Source organism: Vanellus vanellus, assembly GCF_965231255.1.
Source record: "Vanellus vanellus genome assembly, chromosome: 1".
Classification (NCBI taxonomy): domain Eukaryota; kingdom Metazoa; phylum Chordata; class Aves; order Charadriiformes; family Charadriidae; genus Vanellus; species Vanellus vanellus.
The window spans coordinates 57734612-57746790 of NC_138905.1; positions in this window are offsets into that span (position 1 = coordinate 57734612).

Consider the following 12179-nt stretch of genomic DNA (forward strand, 5'->3'; position numbering starts at 1 on the left):
GGGGAGAAAAGGGGGGTTAATTCAGGGTTTCATTAACCTAACAGTTGATTGCAACAGAAACTTGTCCTATATAGGAATTGTGTCAGGAAATAGGCTGAGGAGGAGGGGGAGAAGACAGTGGGTTACAGCAACACTGCTGCTTCTTCCAGCCTCGTTTCCCTCAGCCGAGGCCCAGAAGAATGGAGCGGCTCGTGTGAGTTTGGCTCCCAGCTCCAAGGTCGTCAAACTCCATGTGGGCAAGGAAAATGCAAAGCTGTGCCGTGGTGCGCAGCCGCCTCATGTAAGAAACACAGATGATCCCACAGGCATGGATTAGGGGGACACGCGTGAATCCATAGAGAACCTCCAGGCCATTTGCACAGCATCCATCCCCATGCAAGAAATTATACAGCAAAAATCTCCCTGCACACACTTATGTGGCCTTCTGGAGATGTGTGGAGCATCCCTTGACTGGAAGCAGAGCCATAGATACATACATCCCACATAGCCGTAGGGATACTCCCCAGCATGAAGAGAGAGGGACTGGGAGCGTGTGGTTTCAGAATTGGTTTCTGCTGGTCTAAGCTTTTGCTGGCAGCAAAAGGGCTGGTGCCTCCATCCTGGATGTGTCTTCTCCAGCCTCCTACATCAGCAAGAGCGAGCAGGTGGCAGCGTGGCAAGGTGGAGCTGATCCGGCTGAAAACGATCCCAGCAAAATGAACAAACCAGGAAAAAAAAGAGGGAGGGAGAGGGGAGAAAGCAGGAGAGCCGCTTTCTCCAGAAGCTTTTTCCAAGCAACTTGCGCCAATTTTGAAACCACACCCTCAGTCACAGACAGAGATGTAAATATGTCTGTTCCCAAGCAGAGCTGCATCACGGGGACACCCCTCCTCTCCAAAAGCACCCGCTTGGCTGCCCTGCATGGCTGGGGAGGAGGGCGGGAGGGGGGATTTGTGCAGGACCTTCTGGAAGGGCCCCAGGTGCAGCTCTGGGGACATGTGAGAGCCGCAGAGGTGGAAGGAGGAACGGGGGAAGGAAGGAAGGAAGGAGCTATTGTCACCAGAGAGGGCTTTATGTGACATTGCTGAGATTCCCGTGGCCCCGGCAGCCCCGCAGAGGCTCCCACCGAGGCTTCCACTGGGAATGAGCTGGGGGGAAAAGGAGAAAAAGAGGCCAGACAGGTTGACAAGAGGGGCTGTGCCATTCCTGGAGCTGTGTTTTCTCGAGATAAGTCTGACCTATTCCCAGTCACTCCGGAGCAGCAGCAGGAGCCGGCCTTTACGTCTGACTTGACCTTCTATTGTGGCTCAGACACTGGAGGAGATTAAGGCAGTAATCAAACAACCCCCAAAGTTTGAGGCATACCCGGCATGGGGCCGGGGGGATGCAGAGAAGCCCAGACTTGCCAACGACTGCCAGGTCCAAAACAGCCAGTCTGGCATGTCCTGTCTTGGACCTATGCCAAACAGATTGACTTGGGACACTGGGGCATCCAGAGGGGTCTAACTTACGGCATATGTATCCAGTGACTGTTGATCCCAAAATCCCGTAGAGCACCTCTCAAAGAAGGAGCCAACTACCTAGATCGATGGCTTGGAGTCAAGTCCAAGTCGCTGTGGCAGATGAGCACGCCGGAAGCATCCAGCGTGCTATTATTTTCTGCTTAGTTAAGACAAGTCCAGATCCAGGCCATAAATAATTGGGAGGGGGGAGGAGAATGAGAAGAAGGATGGCAGAAAGACTGAGATGTGGCAAAGGTACCAAAATCCACGTTTCAAATATCCCTGGTTGGCTGCTTCAGTGGAAAGGACGAGGTATTGCTGTACCTTGGAGCACGTGCCCCTTCTCAAACCAGGGAGTGGTGGGTGCATGCGATGAACTCTGTCTCCAGATGCCCACACAAATATCTTGGCAGATTGGCAGGGGGGGAAAAAAGGGGATATGTGCTCCTTCATCACTTCTGAACCTTAGGGACCAGGGCAGTCAGCCCAGCACCTTTCCTCAAAAAAAGGAGACAGGAGAAGAAAAGTAATGCCTTTAGGGAATCCCTTCAGGGGGAACACGAAAGCAAAATGTTTTGTATTTTTTAATCAAATTTTCATCAGAGGTGTGAACAGGAGACCGCATCTACTTGCTGTGCCTCAGGCCGATGAATGCACGCACTGTGATAGACAATCCTAATGAGGGGATGACGGTCCTCTGCCTGCAGCGTGGTGTGCCTGAGCAGTGTGGGCAGCCCCGTCTGGGCAGTGCGAGGCTGTGGGGAGCTCCCGGGCCCCATTCGCCCTGCGTGAAGTCAGAAGAGTTGCCTTAGAGCGGCACATGGCCGATGCATGGGGAAGCACTAGTCTTTGGGTGCAGAAGGTAAAGATCTGCAGGCTTCTAGTCCAGCAAGAACTTGAGATGGCTGACGTTAAAAAAAAAATAGGTTTTTTTTTAACAAGCATCCTTGGATCCCAGCTGTGTCCAAGGGCCTGCGAGACGTGAGGGTATATCTGTACCACATTCCCCTCCTTTATTGGGATTTTTCCATTCTCTAAGGTATCTCAACCCTCCCTCTGCCCAAGATAATGGAGAGGCAGCTAAAATGGCATTTTAAACTCTTGGCTCCCTCTACCAACAATTGGACAAAGCAAAGAGGCAGGATGGGAGAAACTGGCTTTCTGGAAACTTCTGATAGATGGAGAGGGGTCACACCCCCTTCAATAGAGATTGGAGTCGGGGGTCATTTTACATCTGTCTTTAATGAAGAATGGTGGGAAGGGAAATTTAGCTCCGATGAGCTAATTAAATATATATATAATTTCCACTCTGTTAGCAAGGAAAAAAAAGCCTTGGAGCAGCTGCTAGGTCATTGTTTGCAAATTTAAAAATAAAAGTTTCTTGGCATAGATTTCAGAGATGGAGGCAGTATCTTGCGTTGTCCTTTGAGAGGGAAAGGGAGAGCAAGGAAAAGAAGGATGAGGCCAGGCAAGGATAGTTCAGCTTGACTACGTGTTGCTCAGGTGTGTCTTGGCTTTTGAGCCTCTTTTCCCTCTGGCTGGTTTAGGTAATCAACATCCTGCCCAGATGATGAGCCTCACCAGGGACAGATTTACAGGCCCATGCCCTGAAGATCTGGGAGTGTCCTGCCATGGGGATGGCTAGTGCTTGGCAGTGCCCTGAGTGCATTGATGGGGCTTAATGGCCCCAAGCAGGATCACCTGGGACCACCACCCCTCTGCCCAGGGAGTCCATTTAAGCTCAAGTCCCGGTACCTGCTTCTGGCCTGAGCTATATTGTAGGTATATCTGTGCCTGGTCTTGTCCCCAGCTGTCCTGGTTTCCTGACTGGTTGTCCCAGATGGACTCCAGACCTTAGCTGGTAGTAGCTTTGTCTCCAGGATGCACCTTGGACCTACACTGCAGCCTTGCCTCCAACGCTGTCTCCTGCTGCTCCTGATTGGACCTTGCCTTGTCTAGGGCTGTGACTGCAATCTGTCCCCATTACCACCTCGGCAGTGTTGATTGCCTGTGGGACTGCATTGGGGTTGTGCTTGGCCATGGGCCTGTACCCTGTGTGGGGCAGCCCCACTCCTGCTGCTTGCTGGACATGAGGTGAGGTATCTACAGTCCTGAGCTGTGCATGATGGAGCCTGGCCCCGTGCCTCCTCCCTGGGTGAGGGCCATGGATTTTGCACCCCACTACTTCTCCAGTGACCCTAGAGCACTATTGGGTTCCTTTTTCTGTCCCTGCAGCTCCCCAGTGCCAGCTCTCCTATGCTACTTCTGCAGTGGGGGCTTGGCACCCCTCCCCATGTCTGCTTGCCTCTGGGACTCCTCCTTGTTCATCTCTGTGTCTCTGAAGCAGAATCATGTCCCTTCCCTGCTTCCAAGTTTATGATCCCAACCTGGTTCCAAGTCCCCTGTCCCCATACTGTGACCCTGCCCTGGTTCTGGGCCACCATCCTGACCCAGCTCCATGTTTCTTCCCCAGCTGTGTGTCACCCAACAAACAGCAGCCAGAGCATTTCACAAGGAGCCATCCATCAAGCCCAGTCCACCACAAGGTGTGAGAACATACCTTGATGGTTGTCAGGACCCTGAGCGCATTACTGGGCCTTATCTGTCCTGGCAAGCCTCACCTGGGACTGGTACCCAGACATCCTCGTGGCCTGGGACCTCCATTTAACCCCAGCTATGCTGTAGGTGTACCCATACTTGGTCCTGTCTTCTGCTGTCCTGGCTTGCTGACTGGTTTTCCTAGATGGACTCTAGACCTGCTTTGTAGGTCCCTTCATCTCCAGTCTCATCTCTGTCTCTGCTCAGGTGCTGAGGGACTGTACTTGGAGCAGCGGGGACACTACCTAGGCTGGGGATACTCCTGGCTCTCTTGCAGAGCAGCCCTGTTCTTGCTTCTCCCTCACACTGGTGACAAGCCAGACCACGGTAGGAGGCCTCATCTCCAGTGGCCTTGATGCTGGTTTTTCTCTTCCCACCCTGCTGCATCCATTAGCCTGATGCTTTCTGGCAGCGGCTGCACGTGGAATGGGAAACCCAAACTTTTCCATTCCCCAGCCTCCAGTGCTGCCAACCCCTCTGAGCTGGGAATGGGCATTAAACTCCCTCTCCACCAACAAATGACTTCTGGCTCTTCCTTTCACTTCTTGAACCCCACATGTTGTTCACCCTGGCTGAGAGGAAAGGAAGGGGGGCATTCCCCTCTGCCCCAGTGGGTCCAGCCCCGCTCTGTTTCTCTGCTTGATCACACGATGTTGGCTGGGGCTGTGGTGGCTCTCCCCCTCCCTGTGAGTACCTAGTGCTGCTACTTCCCCCCTTCTGCTGTCCCACCGACAGCTCTGGCATGCTTGGCGTGCTGTCCTTGGCACAGATGAGTGTCATTCCAAAGAGCCTGCCCCCAAACTCTTGGCAAAAGGGAAATTAATAATAATAATTAAAAAAAAAAAAGACTCATAATCCCCCTGCCCTGACAGATTATGCAGCCAGGGAAAGAGAGTAAAGCGTGGGAGAGCCTGGCTGGCCTCAAAGCCCTGCTCCACCTGCTCTCCAACTCAGCCACCAAGCCAGGGAGGGTCAGAGGACGCTCTTGGGAGACACTGTTCAAAGCCAAAGGAGGGCGGGAGGAGTTTTCCTTGCTTTTGAGGCAGTTCTCTGGCCCATCTGCCTAGGTCCCACTATCAGAAAGGACCTCTGCACCACCAGACACCTCGCAGACGTGCTGGCAAGCTCAAGTTGGCTCCCGGTGTACATCCTCATGGAGAAAATACTGCTGGCCCACGCTCCCCTTTCCACTGACACTGAGCAGCGTGGTCAATACTCACAGTCTAGGCTTTTTTCCTCTCCAAGAGCAAGACAGACAGGCTTCCCACGTGTGCACTTAAGACAAGTCTGTTCGTCAAGAGGTGTTGGCTCCCTCCTCGCTGTGGTTATGGGAAGGCCTTTTTGTTTAAAGAGGAAAACAAATGAATAGATTCCCCTGACACCCAACCTTATCAGGCACGAGCCCAAGGGAGTCCCTTGTTTAAACATCAGGAGGACATTGCTGGATAACACCCCTCCTCTCCCTCCCCTCTTGGCTTTTTTTTCAGTTGGGTCGTGCTTTTTTCTGCCTCCATTTGCTCTTTCTGAGCTGCTTGCTTCTCGCCAGACATGCCTGGGGAAAGTGGGAGGACAGTGAGGGTCCTACAGGCCCAGGCTTCTGGGCTGGATCGGCACAGGGGCAGCGCTGCTCCAAGGACTTGCCGTGGCAGAGCTGGTGGTGAGGATGCTGTGAGCACGTGGAAACATATGGCCAGAGTGTTTGGCACATCAGGACCAGGACATGAGGAGACTGAAGCAGGGGAGAAAGTTCCCTCTCTCTTGACCTTCGGTTTCCCTCTCCTCTCTGCACATCTAAGCCGGTGAGGCAAAAAACGGTGTGCTCTCCTCCTCCCTGCCCTACAAAAATAGAGACTAGAGTCAAACTTGGAATTCCCCTCTGTCTCATCGCTGGGGAGACAGGGTCTCGGTGGTGATCTCACCCCATCAGAAACCTTTCTGTGCACAAGGCTAGCGAGCAATGAAGAGGGAGGCTGGGGAGGAGGAGGGGAGTCATGGCAGGAAACCAAGAACACATCAGACACTCTAAATTTAGATCTTTTTATTCAGCTCGGACAATATTCCTTGATTTCTCATTGTTCAGGAGAGGGCAGAGGGCAGGAGATCTATTGAAAGGCTTTGTCCTGAGAGATGCCACTTTGTCTGGGTATACAGGGGGCGGAGGAGTCGCAGATCGGGTCGGTCCGGCGTGGGCGAGAGGTGCACGTCCCACTGCTCCAAATGGCCTTGGGCTGGCGTGGTGGGTGAGCATCACTAAGAAGCCCTGGTACCTGCGAGGCAGAGCTCAGGGCTCCCCTCAACCCCATGCACCCACTGCCTTCCATGGTCAAAGCAGCGGTAAGGACTGGCACGAGGGCCCCTCGTTGAGCAGCCGTGACCGGCGAGCGGTGCCTTTGCTTTGGGGCAGGTCCCCATGCCAGCGGGGCGTCAGACACAGGGCGTGTAGGATAAATACACACCCGCTCTATACGTCTCGCTGCCTTTCCGGCATCGCAGCTCAAAGTCTATTTTTAAACTCCCTCCTTTATTACACAGGCCAGCAGATAGCGGCGGCCTGCCTTCTGCTATGCCAGGGGTGCTCTCTCCTGCATGCCCCGGGGAGCACGCTGTCCTCCACACTGCATGGGGGGACACCTTGTCCAGGGATGGGGATGGGGCACAGGGTGGGCGATGGGCATGAGCCTGCTCCTCTCCCCTGTCACAGGCTCAGGCCACGGTGGGTGCAGGCAAAGCGGGGTGCCCGGCTGCGTTTGTGCTGTTGCAAACCAGCTGCTGGCTATGCTGGCAACAAGGATGCCGCAGGGTGTTTTGTCCTGCTGTATCCACGGGACGCTGGTTTTGTTTGGGGCGCACAGCTTGCAGCAGGGAAATGAGCTGAGGGTTGGGCACAGCGTCACCAAATCTGCCCACTGCTGGTGTTGGCATGACCGAATCGGCGCGGGCAGGAGGACCAGCTCTCGCCGGTGGTGCACATGGGGCTTTCTGCCTCCAATGATGCCCTGATCCACGGCAAGCAGTATTTAAGACTGGGTTTTGCTTTGTGACCTGAGCAGTGATAGCAGGTGGGGGGGGGGGGGGGGGGGGGGGGGAGGGACGGACGACAGGGGGAGGGAGAGCTGCTTGCTTTTGGTTTTCGACCCTCATCTTCATTTCACATCATGAGTCATGTTACGTTCTGAGCTGAGTAACTGCTGGGGCTATTTTTACTCCAGCTCAGCAAGCTTCCTTCTCGCTGCTGCCACCGCCACCACCGCTCGCTGCGGACCCAGGGGCAAAAGGATGGGGAGACGGTGAGTGGCAGAGGCTGCGGGCAGGGGAAGCGGTGTTTGGGGTGGTGTCAGTGGAAAGGGGGACTGCTGCCCACCTAATCAATTTGGAAACAAAAATAGTATATGCCTTTTGAAAAACAGCAGATGACCTGTGATGTGTGGTGTATTCACACACGCACATACATATATATTTATTATACTGGGAGAGGGGAAGGGGGGAGGGAGAGAAATTCCTTTCGAGTGCTATTCACCAGTCTGGAAAAATAAAGAAGGAAAGCAGAACATTTTTTCCTTTCATCAAAACAGGAAAGAGAGGGGGAATGGGGTGGGGAGCAGATCCATAGACATAATGGATGGTTGCCAGAGTAAGGAAATTGTTCCCTTCTACCCTAAACTTGGGGGTTGGGGGGGGGGGGGGGGGGAGGAGAAATATATGGTAGCATAAGCAGGGAAGGCTGCATCCCCTCCTCCCCACCTGGCGTAGGAACGTGTGTGCACACAGGAAAGCGCTGGGAGATTAGTCCCCCTCAGCTTTGCCTTCTCTCTTTGAATCCTGCTCCAGCTGCACATCTTCGGGGATGTGAAATGCCTTTGCCTTCTTCCTTCACCCCAAAGCACGGGGCAGAAAACGGCAGCCAGTGGGAACCCTCTCCCTCTCTGCCGTTGTCAGGGGCCGTGCTCTGCCCGCTGCATGCATCTGTGCGCTCCTCTCCCTTCCCCATCCTCTCCTCTCTGCCAGGTTTCTGCCAGGAATGGATGAGAGGAGGGAGGTGGTGAGGGGCTGGGGAAATCCCTCTGCTGGGGATAGACAGGCAGAGGGGGTTTCCAGAGGAAGGCTGGCAGGTCCCATCGAACGCTTGCGCGCCAGGTGACACCTTGCTGTTCCCCTGGAGCCAGCTGCTCTGTGAGGGCTTTACTCATCCTTGGAAAGCATTTTCCCTGCCAGCACCAGGGGTGAGAAGGAGAATTATGCAAGCCCCAGGCACCCCAAGGCTCTGCCTTTCCTCCAGCACCAAATATAAACACCAGGCTCCTCGCCTGTCTCAGTCTCCTTCCTTTGCTCTCTCTTCTCCTTTCCTCCTTTCTTCCTTCGTTAGACCAAACTCAGTCATTACGAAGTCAGGGGAGCTCCCAGGGCGGCAGCCTCTGGGGCGAACGGTGTAAACAGCGGCATAAGCTGCATACGATGACTCCATTCTGATCGCTTGGGTTGGGGTAAACCTCACACGAGCGGGTGATGTGGTGTAAAACCCATGCGCCCACAGAACGGGCCTCCTGGTGTAAACTAGGCATAAAACTTACTCCCGGCATTTCATTTCAGTGTCAGGGCTGCTCCCCTCCATTGACGGCTGCGGCAGCCCCGCAGAGTAGGCGTAGGGATTGCTCATCGTTCTCCTGAACTTAGAGACCAGAGCGGGAGCAACACCTAAGTTAGATACCTTGAGTGGGCGGGCTGACTACACGTTTGCTGTCAACACCTGCTAATTTCTTTCCATTGATTGTTTTTCAAAATAGGACTCATCATGGAGAGGCTGAGACATCTCAGCTGTTCAGACTGAGTCTTGCTTTCCATTGTAAGCCCTGTTTTTCTTCCTGCTGTTTCACAATTCTCTTCCCCCTCTAAAAAAAAAAAAAAAAAAAAAGATATCACCCCTCACATCATGCCTGTGTGGATGGTGGCTAGTAGATCATTTTTTCCACCAACATGAAATGAGGGGAGAGCAGCCTTGGAGCAAGGAACTGCATATTGTCCTCGGACACGTGTTGCCCTCCTCCCTAGTGATAAGAAAATAACCAGGGAGATGAGTTCAGCTGTTCGCAGGTTAGAAAGCTGTAGTGGTGGTGAAAGTGATTTAATAAGGAACCCCACTACAGGCTCTTATGAAATCTCTGTTTTTGTTGTGGTTTGTCTGCGGGGCCGTTGCCAGCTAGCACAGTTGCGACTGGACCTTGTCCAGTCGTGATGCTCTAACGGGACATTTTTATGGTCCAGCCGCTTCACATAGCTTCGAAATATCTTCCCACCATATGCAATGGTGGTTTCAACCTCTTGTCCTGTGACATCTGGGACACCAGTAGCCCCGTGGGCCTCCACACCCACCCCACAGGCCAAGTGAAGGGAAGATAGAGTCGTCCCCATTAGATTTAGGAGCTCAGGTGATAAATGAGAAGCTAATTTCACAAAAGCAAGAGAACCAAAGGAGCCCCCACCTGGCGCAAGTCACAGCAGTTTTAAGTGCGTGCGCTCCTATTGAACTCAACGCCAAAAAGACTGGCCCAGTCCGCATCTAAAGACCTCACTAGAGAAAAATCTGTCCCTGTCTTAAAAGCAGAAAGAGTAAGGAGAAGCAACTGAAGCCTGAGCAGCTTGAATATCATTTTGCTCTATTTCCAGGCAGGGTCATAGGTAGATGATTAGTCAAATTCCAAACATCCTTTTCCTTGCCGTCTGGAGGTTCAACGGGGATTAGCTTTTTGTTTCTGATGTCGAGCTTCTAAAAACCGCCCGGCATCATCCACATGAAAATAAATAACTCTATTTCTATCCCAGCTCACATGTAATGTAGCCGGATATTTAAAAAAAAAAAGACATAGCACACCACACATAGCCCCCTCCCCCCCCTCCCCAAAAGCAAAAGCAGGCCCTGCAGCAGCTCTTGTCACTGCTGAGCAAGAAGAAATTTGCAGCAGTCCCTGCTAGCTTACTGCTGAGTCCTTCTCCTCTCCGGTGGTGATATCTCTCCCTGCTGAGGAGTTTAATCAACCCTCCCACACGCAGGCTGTTCTGTCCTAGCCAGGCAGCCACTACGGTGTGGGGGACCCCCTACACAGTTTGAACGAGGTAGTGTGGAGGTGGTGGAGCCACACCAGGTTATTTGAGGGCAGAGATCCTCAAAGGACACCTCAGCCTCCATTCACCCCTTATGAACTTTAGACATGTAAAGTGGTCACGGACATTTGGGACCTAGTGGCCCTCAGCTCTCTCTACACAGACAAAAGGACCTCCAGAAGCTGGTTTGGCCATCCCAAATCCTCAGCTTTCCCCCCCACTGACCATCAAGGAGCCCAGGGCTACAGTATTCCTTTGGCCAGAGCCCTCTGGAGCGAGGTGAGATGGACCCAGGCCCTTTTAAAACCTTTCTTCAGAACCTCCTACAGATTTCAGAAGGAGCTCCAGCGCCCAGGTAGATGTTAGGGTAGTAGCTCCACCCTGCCAGGCGGTTGGAGCCGAATTGTCATCACATGAAATGGCTGGTAGGCTGCTGGCTGGCCAGGATGAAGAATGAGGGGAATTCTAAGAGTGTCATGAGGAATTTGGGGTGGGACAGGGCTATCATGGCTGGAGCATCTGAGGTAAAGTCCTGTTAAGGTCTCTGGCGGTGGAAAGGAGCAAAGGTATTTGTTGCATTTCCACTTCCTCCCACTTGAGCTCCAAAATTGGGACCAAGCCACTTCAGACTCTGTTTGAGGGACTCCCAGGACACTCCTTATCTCTGCAGTTATGCATCTCAGATGGCCCAGGCTTTGGAGTTGGCACGGCTCTGACAAACTCCCCACCTCTTCTTCTGGGTCAGTGTGAAGTGTCACTCATCCCTTGCTGCCTAAGAGCGCCTTGACATGCTCCCCTACAGCAGGACCTTTCATTTTGTGTTTTGAGTTACCTGTCTCTGTGATGGGAGGAGCAGAGGAGCTATGCTATTTAAGGAAGCTGTGGAGGACCCCCAGTCCTCTTTGTGTCCCTCTGCTTCCTGACCAACATCCACATTGGTGAGACCGAAGTCAGGTTCAGGGGTGTAGCTAGCCCAGCTGGGAGATGTTGTCAGATGCCTACTGCAGAAGAGCATTTGGTGGGCTGCCTGCTGCTCGGTTCTGGTAGCTGCTCCTCATACCTGGATACTTGATGGTGCATACGCGAGTGGTGGTGTGAGACCATGTGTTTTAGAGCAGGTTGGCTGCATGAGACTCACAGGCACCTAGATAGTCTAAGGGAGCATGTGTGATGCTGTAAGATGAGGCCACTGGTGTGCTGGTGGGTGTACGTATGCGAGAAAGGAAGAGAGAGGGGGAGAGTGAAGGAGAACACATGGATGCTCAGGGATGTGTGAATGAGACAAAATTTGCACATAGCTGTGCATGCGAGCGGCTCGAATAGAGGCGTGTGTGTAGCATAGAAAAAGCAGGGAAGATGCTTGGGATTCAGAGTGAACGCCTGCCGAGTGCCTGCGGTGCATGACGGTGCAGGAATGTATCGGTGGATACGAGCCTGCACAAAGATGGTGCAGAAAACCCTCCTGGTCGTGCCTGGAGTGTGCTTTGCGAGTGTGCGACTCCGCACTGGGAGATTGCTCATACGTACATGAGAGGGCGTGCGTACGGGTGTTTTTTCAATAGGATATGACTCTTTCTTGAACTCACCTGTTAGCAGCCTTCCCCTCCCCATCCCTCTCCCCCCCCCCCCCCCCCAGCAAATATCTGCTTGCTTAATTTCCCTTCAGATGTTTATTACATCGTGGAGATAATCATGCAGCAAAATACCTCCCGGTGCCACGAGCAACACCAGATTGTCTTGTAGCAATGTTTAAATTTCTCTCTTTTTTTTTTTTTTTCCTCCCCTCCACACAAAGAGATGTAAGATATTAAAGTCATCTCCCTCCCTGGAGCTAGTGGTGTAGCAGGGCAGGGAAAGCAGTGAGTGGAGCTTAGAAAAATGGGCTCCAGACTGCAACGGTGAGAACCCGGGGCCAAAAAAATAACAAACTACTGTGCCGGGAACTCCTCTCTTCTTATCTCTTGCCGAGGAGGAAGGAATTTCTGTCCCCATTCCTCACGCAAT